Consider the following 17,705-nt stretch of genomic DNA (forward strand, 5'->3'; position numbering starts at 1 on the left):
TGTGTGTGTGTGTGTGTGTGTGTGTGTTCTCTCAAAGAGCAAAGGCTTTACCTCTTGGGTCCTGGAAACACTCTCTAAGGGCTGTACAATTAAATTCTGAAGGTGTAAATGTCCTTGCAAGTTCAGTTCCTTGTTCTTGAACTAGAGAGGCTCATTTTCCTCTAGTTATTTCTGAAGAATTATCCTTTTGCTTGTCTTTTCTAGTCTTGCTGATAAGAGCTCAAAGTGCCTGTTAATTCTTTTGGCCAGCTTTAGAATCAGAGCGGCTTTGGGCACCTTCCTCCTCGTCTGGATGACCTCATAACTCTCCATCCCAATTTATCTTGAGTTCCATCTGTTTTCACTTTTTGGAAAAAAATGCTCTGGGCACTTTGGAGCTTTTAGGTTTAGGATCCATCTTTCTTTTTTCTTCCCATGTGTCCTTGATGTATCTGGAGGGCGGTTGATTAACTGCAAAGAACTACACTAGAGTTTCAAGGGTAGTATAATGCTCAAATTGGCTACCTGAGTAATGTGAAAAAAATATTTTTCCTGGAAATCTTCAATTAGATAGTTTGACCTAATATTTACTAAGTGCCAGGCACCGTAAAAGGTACCTTCCCTGTCCTCATTCTTTAACCTACTATGTGAAAAGCATTGTCTTAGAACCTGAAGGTGGGATGGGAAGTGGCAGAGAGATTCTTAAAAAAAAAAAAGCAAAAAATATGCCTGGTTTAAGGGAAGACATTCTTGAAAGAACAGCACTCAGGGGCGCTTGGGTGGCTCAATCGGTTAAGCATCTGCCTTTGGCTCAGGTCATGATCCCAGGGTCCTGAGATCGAGCCCCGCATCGGGCTCCCTGCTCAGCGGAGAGTCTGCTTCTCCCTCTCCCTCTGCCTTCTGCTCCCCCTGCTTGTGCTCCCTCTCTGTGTGTCAAATAAATAAATAAAATCTTAAAAAAAAAAAAAAAAAAGGAAGAACAGCATCCAAATGACAAATTTGGACCATCACCGCCATCTGCATCACCATTATTGTCATTGGGTTTACCAATAACCTTAACTTTAACTGCAAAGTTTACAGAATAGGAATCATTGTTTTCTCCTCTTCTTCTGCTCTTAAATTCATATTAAAAAGGTAAAAGATTTTTAAAAAGGTGAACAATTATTGGCGCACCCTAAATCTTGGCCCCTCCAATGTGGGTTTCATAGAACACAGATTTTATGGGGTCACTCCTCTGCCCAAGATCATTCAATTCCCTCAATCTAAATTCAGATCAAATCCAAACTCTTCTGATAATCAGTGAGACCATGCCCTGGCCTCATTTGGTATAAATCTTATCTCCATGTGAATTCATCATCTAGTGTATAACAGATCATGCCAGGCTTTGTCACCTGGGGTGCAGAGGCGGGAAAGAAATACAGAGCACCATCTCTGACCTCAAGAAGCTCATGGTCCAGCAGGAGAGGCGAGGCATAACACGAATGGCAGCAGTCAAGTCTGTGTTGGTTGGAGGGTGGTCATGAAACGGTTAAAAGAGTCTTCTGGGGCTGAGCCTGGAGGATGGGGCAGGAGTGTTCCAAGAGGCTCTGTGGTTACAGAAAGGGATGGGGTCCTAAGCCATGCCCTCTGGCTTGGACATCACACATGTTCTAACCTCTAGGCATTCACTGATGCATTTCCATTACGAGAAATATCCGCCCCCTCTTCCCTTACTTATCCAAATCCTGCCTCCTTTGCAAAGACCATATCTAATGTCCAAATACCAACTGAAGATAAGAGCAGAAAGGATTTTCCAGATGGGGGAACAGTGTGTGTGAAGTCATGGAAACGTGAAACCGTTTAGGGTGCTCATGGGTCCATGACATTTTTGTATGGCTAGGGCCTTGGGTAACAGAAAGAAATGCCTGAAATAGTTAAGTCGGGGTAGGGCTGTGAAGATAAAAGTCGGGCGGTGGGGAGTGGAAACACGGGGGAATGGTGGAGGCAGGCGGACAGTGGGAGACCCTCAGAGGCGCCATACCTTTTCACTGCTTTGTGTCCTTCTGTTGTGGTGGAAAACACTTTGGTTTGGGACAGACGTGGTTTACAAAAGCATTTCCCCCAGTGATTGATTGAGTGACTTTGGGCAGGGCACCCAACGTCCCTGGACCTGTTACACCACTTGTAAAGTTGGTGTCTGTACCGCCATGGGAGGGCCCCACCCTGATCTCCCCTCAAGAGAGAACCCGCTGTGAGGAGTGGAGTTGGCTGCCAGCTCCGGTTGTCACACCTTAAGGACCCATGGCGGAGATGATGTCGGGCCGTTCCCAGCCAAGGATTGAGCACGTGGCAGGGACTATAGTCGGGCACTCCTGCCCACCATGGGACTCCTCTAACAGCCCGTCTTTGCTCTGGGGCTGCCACAGCCTTGCTGAGACTTTCTCTGAGCTGCACCTTAGCCCTAGGCTCTTCCTACCCAGACCTCCACCCCACCTCCCTCCCTCCCTTCACAGGGGCCAGACCCTCATCTTGGTCTCAGACCCTCTTCATCTACTCCTGCTCTCTCTCCCTTTTAGCCTCCTTAGGCCTTTAGCCCAGTGAATGCCTTGTGCTTCTGGTTCCATCTTGGCTATTGCTTCCTGGAGAAGTCTAACTAACGCAGTATCGTGCTAACACTGTGAGTCTGAAACAGCATTAAAGGATATACGGTAGGGGGTGTACAATGGGTAGACAACATGTGCTAGTCTCTTTTCTCCTGACCTCCTTTCTCCTTGTACCTTAGAGGAATACACTGTGGTGGAAAGGGCACTAAACTTGGAACCCTCTGGTTTGGGTTTCAAAGTCTGTCTTTGTCAGTTTTAGCCATGTGACTACTGTGCAGAAAGTTATCCTTTCTGAGCCTCAGTTTCCTTATGATTAAAAAAATGGATAGCAATGGGGCCCTGGGTGGCCTAGTCGGTTGAGTGTTCGACTCTTGATGTCTGTTCAAGTCATGATCTCAGGGTCGAGAGATTGAGCCCCGCATCCAGCTCTTCACTCAGTGTGGAGTCTGCTTGAGATTCTCTCCCTCTCCCTTTACCTCTGCCCCTCTCCTCCCCCATGCACACTCTCTCTCTCCAAAAAAAAATCTGCCTTCAAGAGTAGTTCTGCATGATTAAATAAGAAGGCCCCTATTAAAATACAAGGTCAGATGTTTTATTGACCATCCTTCTGAACTCTTTTTCTTCTGAAAACATCCCTTCATCTTTCTCCATCTCCTCCCTGTGCCTCTTTCCCTTCTTCTTGAAAGTTACATGCTCATTTGGGGCCAGAAGAACCTGGGCTTTGAGTAAGGCATTGGGCTTGCACTCATCTGTGCACCTACTTACTGGTCAAACTTCACATCCAGCTGTGAAATTTGTTCAAAATTGGTTTAGACTTGAGGCCTGGACAGGGTCCCCAAGCAGAACAAATGAGGTTCATTTAGGAACTGTGCACCTGAATTGTGCACCTACACTGTGCCAAGCTGGGGACGGGGAAACTGACATGCAGGGACATGGTTCAGCCTTCAAGTTGGTTACAGTCAAGGGGAAGACCTTTCTGTCCTTCACACCAGCCTGGTGTCTTTGCACATGCACCTCCCTCTGCCTGGAATGATCCTTTTTTAATTCACTGAATGATGGACTCCTTTTTCCTTCATGTCTCCATTCACGGGTCATCTCCTAGACAGACCTTCCCTGATCACCTAGCCCCAGATAATCTTGGTCAGACCATGCTATTTGCTTTCCTCATAACATTGATTAGGCATCTTGGAAAGATCTTATGTGTTTATCTGTTTTTTTGCTTCATGACAGTCACCAGCACTCTACACCTTCCAAAAGAACATGAGCTCCTTGAGGGCAAGGATCCTGTCTGTCTTGCTCACCTCAGTATGTATTCTTGGACCCAAAGGGAGTCCTAGTATCTCAATAAGCATTTACTGAATGAATCAATTTATTAAAGAATTACTCTTTACCAAGCACGTTAACTCATGAACATAACAAGGTCATTTTTTTTCCAGTAGGAAAATACATAGTACATGTTCCCATTATGTGGGATGAACTAGACTTGATGAGGGCAACTGTAATACAGCTTAGTTCTTTCTCCCACTGGCCTCCAAGCCTGCTCATGGGTGAGTTCTTACCCTGACCCTACAAGAAATCTTATGTGGGTGCCATAGCTTTTTGAATTCCTTACATTCTCAAGAGTAATTTCATTTTGGCAATTAAACTATCTAATCCAATCTAGTGTTTCAGGTTAAACCATGAGAAATTGCCAATATTTGATAATTTTTGATCTATGTAAATGACAATTTCGCATGGTTCAAACGAATAATGCAGTATAAAGCTAAACACGATTCACATTTTAATTCATCCCCTACCTCAGCTTGTAAATTGGTCCCCAGTGGGGACAGAGGGCGTGGTTGACTTCTTGTCTTTCTCTTGATATCCTTCTACTCCACTGTCCACCTGCTAGTTCTGTCACCATTAGGGTCAGCCCAAATGAAGAAGGACTCTGGGAGGGGAGCATAGTTTTATGAGGCTGACTGCATAAAGCTGGTATTGGGGTCTAAGCTTGGTGAACAGCTAAAACTGACTTTTCTTTCTTAGACCACTTTTGTGTGTTTTCATTGGGATCTTCCAACAAGGGCAATTCCTTTACTGAAATCAGTGCATTCTCTGGGGGACAAACTTGTGTTTCCCATTAGCCCTTGGTCTTCTGGGAGTCCATCCTCTGATTGGGTGTACCGGGGTGCATCCGCCTAGACAGAATCCTCCCGAGATGCTCCAGGCAAGCTCCCTTAGTTGTGGCTGGTGTCTGGGCCAAGAAAATCTATAGCTGTGCCCCACCATCAGTGAAGAGATGGCTTTCACGTGCTAGAATTCTACTCACCGTCCTCTCACAGCTGCTCACACCACCCTAATCTTCTCTCAGTCCTCAGGGACACAGGCCAAGTTCTCTGTGTGGTCCCATTAACCCTCTGTCATCTAAATTAATGTCAAGAGGTGCAGCCCTTGACATTTCCAGCTCGAAGGGAAAGAGGAAGAGAGACCCTACAGCACACCAGCAGCCCTCCTCAAAGGGCTCTGTTCTCCAAATACCTCTAATTCAACATTTTTACAGGCTGGTGATAAGTGATCTCAGTGACAGAACCAATTTTCTCACATCCTTTCTATGTCCCATGCAGGGGGGTATGGCCTCTTATTTTAGGATATGGGGGTACCCATCACCCATAATGCTGGGTCTCTGGGACCTCTGTTGAAACTCTGAGACAACAAGGAGGGCTACCTTTGACATTGGGTTTTATTTATACACTGTTGTTGATCAAATCCCACTTACCAGTCATTCTGTTTCAGAAATGACAGCATAGCACAAGCAATTCTGCAAAGTATAGCTGTTTCTGAGCCCATTAGATGAAGATTCGGGAAACAACTTGGCTCCCTGTTAGAAGGTTTTGATCAGCTTGGCCTTTGAACGAAATGGATTACAAGAGCGCTGCGTGATCACTACTGCGAGGGGGACCTTCAAAGTCAGTTTTCTGCCAGGAAAGGTCACACAGAAGTATATTGACTAACTGACCAACCACTCACAGGGCCGAATCACTTAAACATGGCAGCTAGCTGACAGAGTTTGACAAAGATCAAACCATATATCTACTTTTTCCTAAATGGTATCATACAAAGAATCCAGACCTCATGAGGAACAATGAAAAGCACAGTAAAGTTCTAGAGTTACTGACTTCCACCAACACACAGACGATGCGGTATAATTGCTTAGAGACCAGACTTTGGTGTCAACACAGACCTGCGTTTGAATTCCTGCTTCCCCACGTACTGAGTGCCATTGGTCAAATATTATGTACCTGGAAACCCTAATTTATAGGGTTTATGTGAACATTAAACAAGATAAGTTTCTAAAGCTGTGCTTTGAACATATTAAGTACTTAATATATATTAACTATTATCACCGAAATAGTTATTATTATCAGCATGGTAATTGTGGGCCCAAGAGTCAAACAACTTGGGTTTGAATCTCTACTCTGCTATTTACCAGCTATGTGGCCTTGTCCATAAAACATGGTATTAATAAAGCCTATCTCATAGGGGGCTGTGAAAAATACTAACCTGAGTTAATAAATGTAAAACACATAGATTAACACCTAGAACATAGAAGACTCCCAGCAACTGTTAGCAGTTACTGTTGTTACTAAGACCCGCTTTGTCATCCTTCTCCCCAGGAAATCAATAGATTGGAAAATTTGGTCTATTCAACCATGTAAGGAATACTTAACTTCTTTCCTCTCCTACCATTTCGTTAAAATGGATCAAAGACATTCATGGTTGCAAATTAGGATTTCTGATTAGGAGGCGGGGGGCAAGGCAGCAGTGTGATCAGACTCATTTCAGTCAAAAGCAAAGACTTTGGGCATTTTTGTTAACAGTGAAGCATTATCCCTCCAATTACCTTTTTTGAAAATTTTAAAACAACCCCAAGCTTACAAAAAATTTTACAAACATGTACAGACACCTTATTTTCTAAATCATCTGAGAATAAGTTGGCAAACTAATGTCCAATTTACCCCAATATGTTAGTGCTCATTTCCTACAAACAATGACATTCTCTTCCAGAAGCACAACACATCCTTCGAATCAGGAAATCAGCATTAATACATCACCACCATCCATTCAAGTTTCTCCAATTGTCCCAATAATTTTCCTGATAGCTAAAAGACTCAGTTATTAATCATGCCTTGCATCTACTTTTGTGTGATTTTTGTCTCCTTCAGTCATTTCTCAATCTTTCTTTGATTTTCATGACCTTGAAACTTTTGAAGAGTACAGGTCATTTGTTTTGTAGAATGTCTCTCATTTTGGGCTTATATTCTATTTCCTTATGATTAGATTCGGGTTATGCTTCATTGGCAGAAATATTGTAGAAGCGATGTTGCATTTTTCTCATCGCATCCTACCAGGTGATGGGTGAGTCCATTTGCTTCCTTTGATTCCTTGATTAAGCCTGGGTCTGCCAGGCTTCCCAACCATAAAGTCACTCCTCTTCTTTTTGTAACTAAGTACTTTATGGGAAAGTACTTTATCACAATGTAAAAATGCCATTGTCATCAAACTTCTAAGTTATTTTTATGAGTGTGGATTCATGGTTTCCTATTTCATTCAGTGTTTTATAATCTATTACTGTTATTACTTCTTTAGTTACTCAGGTTATCCTGAATTTGGCCAGCAGTGCTCCATTCAGGCTAGGTTTGTGCCTCTTTAATACACTCCTATTACTTCTCTCTGTCACAAGATGTTCTCTTCTCATCTTGTAATCTCATCCCTGCCCCACCCTTGAAGTTAGCTACTTCCCAGTGAGTTCCAGTTTCTTTTAGTGGAGAATGGTATTAAGAAACCAAGATATGGACTCTAGGTGTGCTCATTGCTATTGGGTTGATGCTGCTCCTAGATCTTCTCAGTGGACAGAGCCAGGGAATGTATGTGTGTATATTCACACATTCACATTTCTATCTATCTAGATGGGAAAAACCATGAATTTGCTCCAGCTGTACTCCAACACAACAGTTTTCATTTTAATTTTCTTTCTAGATTTGTATCTCCCTTCTCCAAATGGTTCCCACTGTCCCTACTTTATTTACTTATATTTGGTCAATTTTTCCTACACAACTAATCTTCCATCTCCGCTGCCTCTCCCAGAGCACATGGGCCCTTCATTCCATTTGAATTCTAGTACCCCATGTGGGGCCACCACACTGTACAGACCTAAGTCTATTGATTCATCTTTCAAATGGGATTCAAGTCCTATCCCAACCAATGTTGCAGAGTTGCTATAGGGATCAAAGGAGATAATAAATGTGAAGCCCCTATTCAAAATTTAAAGTGCCCTCTAAGAGGAAAGAATAAAACACCCAAGATAGCGCCTCCATGTTCCACACACACAAGAGCAGCTCTATTCCCATAACTGTCATTACTGTTCTCTAAGAAGAAAAGTCCAGTGCAAAATCCATCCTTCTTCCTTTCCTATCTTCCCAAAGATGTAGGGGGATCAAGGTCACAGCACTCCCCCCATCGAGGAGGAAGAGTTGGATGGAGGGGGCTGACGTGGATTGCTTCATTCCAGGCTATTTTATGGGAACCAAGATCCTAATGGGTAGCACTTTCAAGGAAATGGAAAGATTAGATAGTGCACATGTCCTCCTTTTTCTTTCTCCTGCAAGTCAGTGATGACAAAGCCTCACATCTTTCTTTCTCTCTCTTTTGGATGCTCTCATTTCTTCCAAAAGACAGAATGTGGCCCATCGATGTTACCCTAGACCGAGAGGTCTGTGGGCAGCCTTAGCAAGCTTGGTTCTCCACTCTGGGGCAAATGTTCTTTTTTCCCCCACATCCTTTTCCTGTGGTGCCTCTAGGTTTGTTGAAATAAGTAGGATACATATTTGAACAACGAGAGGAAATAGACACACTAGGCCTTCAGCTTGAATGGTTCAAGGTTTTATTTATTTATTTATTTATTTATTTATTTATTTATTTATTTATTTTTAAGTAAGCTCCACGCCTAGCATGGAGCCCAACACAGGGCTTGAACTCACGACCCTGAGATCCAGGTTTGAGCCAATATCATGAGTCAGACCCTTAACCGACTGAGCATCCCAGGTGCCCCACCCAAGGTTATAGTTAAAGCTAACAAGTATAGAAGAAAAGGAGAGCCTACATGTGGCTGAGTGTTGCTTATTAGAGTTCAACTCTAAGTTCCCTGCTTTGTTCTTTTTTCTTTGTATGTATTGTTCTTCTAAGACCTAAGAGAAGGAGATATGGTTGGTCCAAGCTAGGGCTTGGATACTCTTGGGCTCTCTTCATTCACTCAGTAACTATATACCAGGCTCCTATGTGTTAGATACTTTTTAAAGATGCTGGTATACAGTGGTGAGCATATGTGATATGGGTCTTCTCCTCTGAAACTTGAGTCAAATGAAGGAGATAGACCTTAAAAAAGGAAGCCATGTGTATAATTACAAATCACATCACTTGAAGATATGGCATTTAAACTAGATAGAAACTAGCCAGGTAGAGTTCTAAGAGCATATATGAGGCAGAAGCAATAGCGTATGTAAAGGTCCTGGGGCAAGAAGGAATTGGATAGGTTCAAGGAACTAAAAGCAGGGTCCAGTGCTTAGAAAGCCAAGAGTAAGGGGGAAATAGAAGCATGAAACTAGATTGGAGTAATAGACAGCTGCCAGATCATCATGCTGGTCTTGTAGGCTGATAAGAATTTCAGGCTTTATCCTAAATAAATGAGAACCATTGAAAGATCTAAGCAGAGGAGTGGCATAATTTATTTTAAAGGTATTCTTGCTACTTTGTAGAAAATGAGTTAAAAAGGAGCAAGATTAAAAGGCAATAGGCCATTAAGGAGCTCTTGCATTCATCCAGGTGTGAAATGATGCCAGCTTGTATGAGAGTGAGAGCAGAAATGCTCCCATCCTTCACCCTCAGCAGCTTCAGGCCAGGCTGAAGGTGGTAGGCCTGTAAGAGATTTGAAGACACAACTTCAGGCTCATTAGATCCATCTCCTAACTTTTGATCAAACCAGACACAGTAAAATATGATTTTTCCCTCATCCAAGAATCAAAATCATTATCCTCTGTAATAGTTGGAGATATTCACCAGCTCAACATCGTATTACACATATTATAGAGGGCGTCTGAGGCAGGTGGCCTCTGAGATTGCCCACCATGAACCATGCTTCTTGCTGTTCATGCTCTTGCATCATCCCCCACCTCCCACAATTGAGTGTGAGCTGGATTGCTAATTCTCTTCTAGTGAGCAGAATACAGGAGAAGGATCATGTGTCACTCCGGATATTGCTCACTCTGAGGGCAGCCAGCTGCCCTATTGTGAGCTGCTCTATGGAAAGGCCACAATGCACAGAAGTAATATCTCCAGCCAGTAGCCAGTAAGGACCTGAAGTCCACCAAGCAGCCACTTGAACACACGAGGGAGCTTGGAAATAGATCCTCCCCTGTCAAGTCTTTACTGTGGGCCCAGCTAACACCTTGACTGCAGCCTTGTGAGGGACATGAGCCAGAAGCACCCAACTAAGGTGCACCAAGAGGCGTCAGCCACAGGAACTGTGAGATAACCCGTGTTTGCTGTCCTCAACTGAAAGTTCTGGGGCAATTTTTTGGTGCAGCAACGAATATCTGATACAGCAGCATTATGAAATGCTTCTTGTATTTGGAATTGCCTCTAAAAATAATCTTGGTGTTCACACATCGGTCTTCTAAAGCTATGTGAGTCCATTCCTATCAGGACAGTAGTCATAAGCCACAGAGGCACCAACATTTCTGCAGACAGATCCAGAAGAACCCTAGAGACCAATGTCCAACCCTCTTAGATATGAGTAAGTGGAGATTCAGAGAGGAGCTAGATCTTTCAGCTCACTGATTTAGTGTACAGATGTTTTTGGTCTTGTAATGTCCAGATTGATTTAGCAGTTGAGTATTACAGCTTTCAGGGCAATGAGCCACAATCTCTGATTAGAAACTTCCAGGTGATATTCAGAGTGTTGGCAGTGTATTATTTCCCTGTTGCTCCTATAACCGATAAACTACAAACCTAGTGGTTTAAAAGAGCACAAATTTATTGTGTTACAGTTCTGGAGGTTGGAAATCTGAAAGGTGCCTCACTGGGTTGAAATCAAGGTGTTGGCAGAACTGAATTTGTTTCTGGAGGCTCTAGGAGGAAATGTATTTACTTGCTTTTTCCAGCTTCTAAAGACTGCCCACACTCCTTGGCTCTTGACCCCCTTCCATCTTCAAAGCCAACAATGGCAAGCTGAGTCTCATGTTGTGTCACTCTGACACACTCTTTCTTCTGTCTTGTCTCCATTTAAAAACTCTTGTGATTACAGTAGGCCCACCTGGAGAATCCAGGGTAATGGGCCAATCTCAAAGTCATCTGATCATCAGCCTTAACTCTGTTTACAACCTTAATTCTTCACCATGTGTGGTAACATAGTCACTTGTTCCGAGTATTAGGATGTGGACATCTTTGGGGTGGGGGCATTATTCTGCCTACCACAGGCACCTTCCCTCCACCTCGTTTGATACCCTGTTGATGGTTATGGAAATGTTGCGTTAACATCATAAGTTAGCAAATATATATGCTCTTCCCTCTTCCCCTTTAGAGTTAGATCTTCAACATGCCTCCTCAGGGTCCATTACCAGACAAACCATTGACTGAGTGTGTAACTGGACTTCCACTAGAGGTGTTTCTAACCTCAGGTACTGAGTCAGTAGGTGGTGGCCCAATGGGACTTTTGTGAACACTGAGATCAACACTTGGAAACTCAAATGCATGCTGGCATGCGTGTATGCTTGGACTTTCTGCTGGCAATGGACAGTGCCCAGGGTGGGAATGGCCACATGTTCTGCCATCCCAAGGACACATCTTGTCTTCATTTTCTGTGGGGTCTTTGTTAGTGGCAGAAGCTCATTGGACCAGTGAGACAAAGTATAAACATGGGAAAGGTAGAAGAAAACTTCCTTGGTTCAGGTGCATAATTTATGAAGCCCGAACATTAATATTAATGACCTGGTCCACCAAAGTCAGGCAAATGAAATATGCAAAGGAAGATAAACTTGGAAGCTCAGAAACTTCAGGTCTTTCAGACTTAGTTCCCCTGAGGGTATAGCTGTAAGAATATAGCCAGATTTGTATGGCAAATTATAGCTTGCTGAGAACCTTCCCATTTATTAATTTGCATTATGCTCACAAGAACCCTGTGAAGCAGGGGAGACAGGAAGGAACTTCCATTTTACGGATGGGGAAAGTGAGGACCCCACCCAAGTCATAGTTTGACAGAAGCAGAGTTTGAGCTAGAATTCAGGTCACCTGATTGCAAATCCCACATTCTCTCGGCAACCTCCCTCTGCTATATTAGCTGTTACGTGATATAATTAAGATGACACACAAAACCCTCTCAATGTTAAATAAAGCAACAACAACAACAACAATAAGCAAAAGCTACTGTACCGAAAACATTTTATAACCTCTCTATCTTATACAATTGCTGTGTCTATAAAATGAGGTATAAGTAGGGCTCACTGCATAAGTTGCTTGGGTGATTAAATGAAATAATGTACAAAGAAAAGTCAAATGGTGCCTGAAAATAGTAAGCACTTAGTGAATGGCAGTTATTACAAGAACTAAGTAGCTAAATACGATGGTTTTTCAGGCAAAAGAGTCTTTATTTACTTATTCGTTCATTTATTCACTCAACCAGTATTCATTGAGCCTCTTTTTTTTTCAGTCTTTATTAACTGCTCATACTTAATGTAGACAATTTGATGAGTTTGAACATATGCATATGCTTGTGAAGCCATCACCACAATCCAGGTAATATGTAGACATATTCATTACCTCCACAAATTCCTTGAGTCCCTTTTGTGTATATAAGAACACCTAACATCTTAGCATGAGTATCGTTAAGTATCAGCACTGCGCGGAGCTTCTGCTACATACTATAAAGTTGTTCTGAGCGCCGTGGTTACCAGAGTGAACAAAAGAGACAAAGACCCTTCTCCTTTACCTTTTAGTGCAGGGGGTTGACATTTAACGAATAAGAACAGTAGCCATCCGGTAATAAAATGGAGGTATTTAAGGTAGGAGAAGGAGGGGCATGAGTACCAAGAGGCCAAGACAATCCTCTTTGAGGAGGTGACATTAGATCCACATGCAGTGCAGGGGTGAGAGCCATAGGCTATGGCTCTTAGAGAAGAGTGGTCCAGCCGTGGAAAAGAGCCAATTCCAAGTTCTTGAGACAAGAGGTGTTTAGCAACTCAGCATGTTGGCTTACATCTTGGGGATTTTCAAACTCAAGGTGCCATGTGCTTCCACTTTCCACCACCTCTCAAGCCCGCTGGGATTTACTTCCCACGTCTCTGTAAGGAGGCTCCCAGTAGAAGGTAGAATTTCATCTTTCATGTCTTATTTCAGGACACTGACTTTTAAGCTGGAAGCTGGGTGTCTGAGTGATCGATCAGACCCACGTCCTGTCACTGCTTTGGCTCAACTGAAAAATCCCTCCTAGTCCTTACCATGGCACCGTTACATGCTAACTACCTGTGTATTTAACTCAACAAATATTTACTTAGCATCTACTAGGTGCTGGCACAGTCCTAAGCATGGATATACAATTAATTATCTATCTCGTTTTACTTATGGTTAACTTCAGGAGGGCAAGAGTTGTGACTTTTTATGGTTGCATCCCTAGGATCTAGGATTTCCTTGATAAAAAGCATGAGCTTGAGAGATATTTGGTGAATTAATCAAACCAAAATACAATGCATTTATGACTCTTCATTTCTCCCTACCTTCCGTAAAATAACCTTAAGCCCTTATATTTCACCTCACTGAGGTTCCATAAGTCTCTTTTGTCTAAATTATCCCATTGGGAATTAGGAGACCTAAAAATGTTCATTCATTTCAATTCAGTAATTGTATTTTTAGGAAATTACTCCAAGTAAATAAAAAGAATCTGGCATAATTTTTGAGCATAAAAGTTCCCTTTTCAGTATTATTTATGTTAATTGAAATTGGTCACAGTCTATATATCCAGCAGGACAGTAACAGTCATGTAAATTATGTTTCTTCCCGGACATGTGCATTTTTTCTCTTCTTCCTTCTCATTCCTATTCTCATCATCCATTCTATTTTCTTCTTTCAAAGAAAGCTATCTTATCCAGGATTCAAGTGAGAGCTTGCCATTTTGAAAGATGACAACTATAGGGTTGAGGGAGAAAGTTAGGTCTAGCCCATAAAAATCTATGAAAAATTACTGGTTTACTTTACTGAGATATGCACATTTTCTTTGACATTTTACCCCTGGAGATAATTTGGGCTGGGTTACTTTAGAGAAGGTTGCCTCGGTTTCTGTCAACTGCCTGGGGATAGGGTCTACAAGACTAGGACCATTTTAAACTGAACTCTTAGCTAAGCATTCAACAGATAGAGTGAATTCTGACTGCAACCTATATGATGGCTTGTTTGTGTTTGTAACTTCTCATGAGATATTTTTCTTCTTTATTTATTGCTTAGGTTTGCTTAGGCAAAGTTGTTTTTATTGCAAACTTCTTTGCAATTCTCCAGGACGTGTATTTCTAATTCTCCTGTGCACTAAAGTATACTAACGCTCTGCAGAACCTAGTTTTATTGGGGGAGATCCTACAATAGCCATCATCTTGTCTTGGGTGGGCTTTGGGTTTTGTCTTCTGTCTCCAGCCTGTAGAGCTGCAAGAACTTAAAATCAAGTTTCACAAAGATCAGAAAACGTCCTCCAGGCACAAGGTAGCTTCGGTGCTATGCTTATATTTCTAGGTCCTTATCATGAGCATCACTTAATTTCTTGCCAGCTCAAAAAAGCATTCAAAAAGATGTAAAAATATTTTATCCAACATTGACAGATGTTTTCAGCAGGAGGGTTGGGGAGTCGTGCTGGTAGGAGGTACCTGGTTTACCATGTTGCTAGAAACAGCAGTCCCTAACTCAATGAGAGAAAGAATTTAGACACAACCTCAAATTTGCCTGCCTCCAAGCACCTTTAAGCATCATCCTATTGCCTCACTTCGAAACCATATTCATCTAACACGGGTGTAGTGACCCTTCCAATTTAATCAGACTAGAACATGGGGGCTACAATTAATTCTAAGAACATATTGACTTTTCTTCATGACTCATCTCCAGAACTGTTCCTGCTCATCAGAGGCAGAGGAAGCCACTGAGCCTGGTGGCAGGAGTGCAGCAACGAGTGGGTTAAAGGGAGCAAGCAGGATATAATTCTTGGGGTGTTGTTTTGCCCCATGAATGGTAATAAGCGATTAACTAGTCCATCTTCCTGCTCCATTCACCTCCCAGCTCTTTCTTCCCTCCCTAGTCAATGTGGGCAACATTACTCTCAGAATCCAAGAGGGAGGCAAGCCAAGATTAATGGACTGTCACATATTTATATAAAATCTGTTTTTCCTTTTCCTCTTCAGTGAGATACTCAAACACATTATGATGAGCAATATAAAAACTACAACAGGTAGACATTTTGCTTGCATTTTCTCAGCCTCCATCTAAAGTAGGCATCAACTTGGTCCTGATGTCTTCTAAAATAATTATCATGGAAAAAAATAAAACTAAGGAAGATCATTCCAGCTCCATATTTTATTTATAGAAGAGGGAACTAAAATTCTCTACATACCTGAACGGGAAAGGTGCCCTTCTAACATCTACCTACCCATCTCTCATTCTCCATATACCCATTCACCTACACTTCCACTCATTCAGTAAACATCCATGAGTCTATCCATCATGCAATTATCCCCCTTCATCCATTTATCATTTTTCATCCATCCTTCAATCCATTCATCCAACCACAATTCTATCCATCAATACAATTCCCATCTACTCATTTATTCACCCATCCATCCATCCATTTATATGTTTACCTACCTCTACCCATTTATTTTAATTTTTTTAAAGATTTTCTTTATTTATTTGACAGAGAGAGAGAGACAGCAAGAGAGGGAACACAAGCAGGGGGAGTATGAGAGGGAGAAGCAGGCTTCCCGCTGAGCAGGGAGCCCAATGCAGGGCTCGATCCCACAACCCTGGAATCATGACCTGAGCTGAAGGCAGACACTTAATGGCTGAGCCACCCAGGTGCCCCTACCTTTTCCCATTTATCCATGTACCTATCAGTCCATCTCTTGATCCATCCATCAATCTATTCAGAAATATTTTTGAGCATCAGATGTTGAATTGGTCTGTATATGATTACAAAGGTAAGTACCACTACCATAGAAGGCAAAATCTGGCAAGTACTTTCCCCTGAACAAAGTATTCAGGGGAATCTGAGAATGGAGCAATTAGTGTTCCATGGGAGAAAGAAAGAGAAAGATAATGAAGCTTTGATTCTGCACTTAAATTAGATGCAAATTTTAACAGGTGGAAATTTGTGTGGGTAAAGTTGGGGCTCCTGGAGAGCATACGGCTCCAGAAGTTCTCTCAGTTCTCAAAGAGATCCTATATTCTTCTTAGCTATATGAACCATAAGTTCCCCTTTGGCTTAAGCTATTTTGAGCTGCCTTACTACGGGTCGTACTAACAGTGTCTTGACTCTCAAAACGCCTGGATCTTCCCATCTGATGAGTGGTAACCTCATGTAGTCGTTAAGAGCCTGAATCCAAAATTAGCCAGATCTTTGCTGAGGGTAATAATTATTGTCTCATAGGGTTATCAGATACTGTTTTTAAATATTTGCATAGAGGCGGTGCTCACTAAATGGTTGCTATTGTTACTCATTAACTTTTGTAAGATCTTCAATAGAGTGGTCATATGGCCTTTGAATAAGTCCAAAGTAACTCTGATCCCATATGTTGTGTGTCTGTGGCCCCTACAGCCATTATGTCCATTTATTAATGTATTAATCCATTCCATAAACATTTAATGGATACCTACTTTATGTCTACTTTACCGTGCTATGCATTTTATTTATATCTTTTAATCTCAAACCCTATCAGAGAAGAATTATTATCCCTGTTTAAGGATAAGGAAACTGAGGCTCAAGGAGATCTCTAAAGTCAAAGTAAGAGGTGGAGCTGGGATTCAAATCCGTGTTTATTTAATAACAAATGTAGTAACACCTGCTTTGTGCTAGCCTTTTATGTGTCAGACACTGTGCTGCTAAAGTGTTCCCATCCCCCATCTTATTTGGCACCTACAGCACCTGTGATGTAGATGTTACAGCCTCCATGTTGGAGCTGGAGAAGCTGAAAGTTGGACAGTCTATGTCACTTGCCTGAGGTCACGGAGCTCGTTAAGTAGCAGAACCACCACTGTGGACCCCAGGGTCTCTGCCTCCAAAGTCCATGTAATTAATACAGTGCCTACTTCTCCTGCAAAATCTTAGAGGAGAGAAGAGATGCATGCATCTTCACTGTAATACAAGGTTGAAAAAGGCCAACTGGACAACAGAGATCAGGTACAAGGAGAGATCATGTTTGGCTAAGCAGGATCAAGGAAGACTTCCAAGAGGAGGACATGTTTGAGTTGGGCCTTAGAGATAAAGTAGACTAGGGTAAACCAGAGGAGGTGGCACTGGGCATCCCAGGCTTTGGGACAAAAGATGAAGGGTCACACCAGCAAGAATGCAACATACAGGACAAAGTTAGGTTGGAGGTGGGCATCCAGAATGCAGGACTCCCTTGCTTCTGCTTATCCATCTCACAGACTGCTCTGGAGCACGGCAGACAGAATCCTGAATATGGAGGTGGCAAATCAACTAGTCAATGGGAAAAAAAAAGCAAGATAATATATTTATTACAAAAAGTAAGACAAAGCTGCCTCCCTCCTGCTCGTGTACTTCTTCCTTCTGTGAAGCAGGAGGCCCAGGGCTTCTTGGACTAAGCAGGGGTGAGGGTATTAAAATTAACAGCCAGAGATGGTTCAGCAAAACGGGAGATGGTGCAGTAGAGCTAAGCCATAGAATGAGCACTGGCCGTGGATTCAGACTCTGAGTCCCAGTTTTGCTGCTGACTGGCTACGTGACCTCAGACAAAGGCCCTCAGCTCTCAGAACATTTGTGCCCCCCTCTTTCAGGCGGAACAATGGCAGCCACCTCACAAGAGTATTGGGATGGTCATGGGCATGCCCCTCGCACATGCAGCCATC

Source organism: Leptonychotes weddellii, chromosome 5 (genome assembly GCF_054177405.1).
Source record: "Leptonychotes weddellii isolate Sample4059 chromosome 5, ASM5417740v2, whole genome shotgun sequence".
In the NCBI taxonomy this organism is placed as follows: domain Eukaryota; kingdom Metazoa; phylum Chordata; class Mammalia; order Carnivora; family Phocidae; genus Leptonychotes; species Leptonychotes weddellii.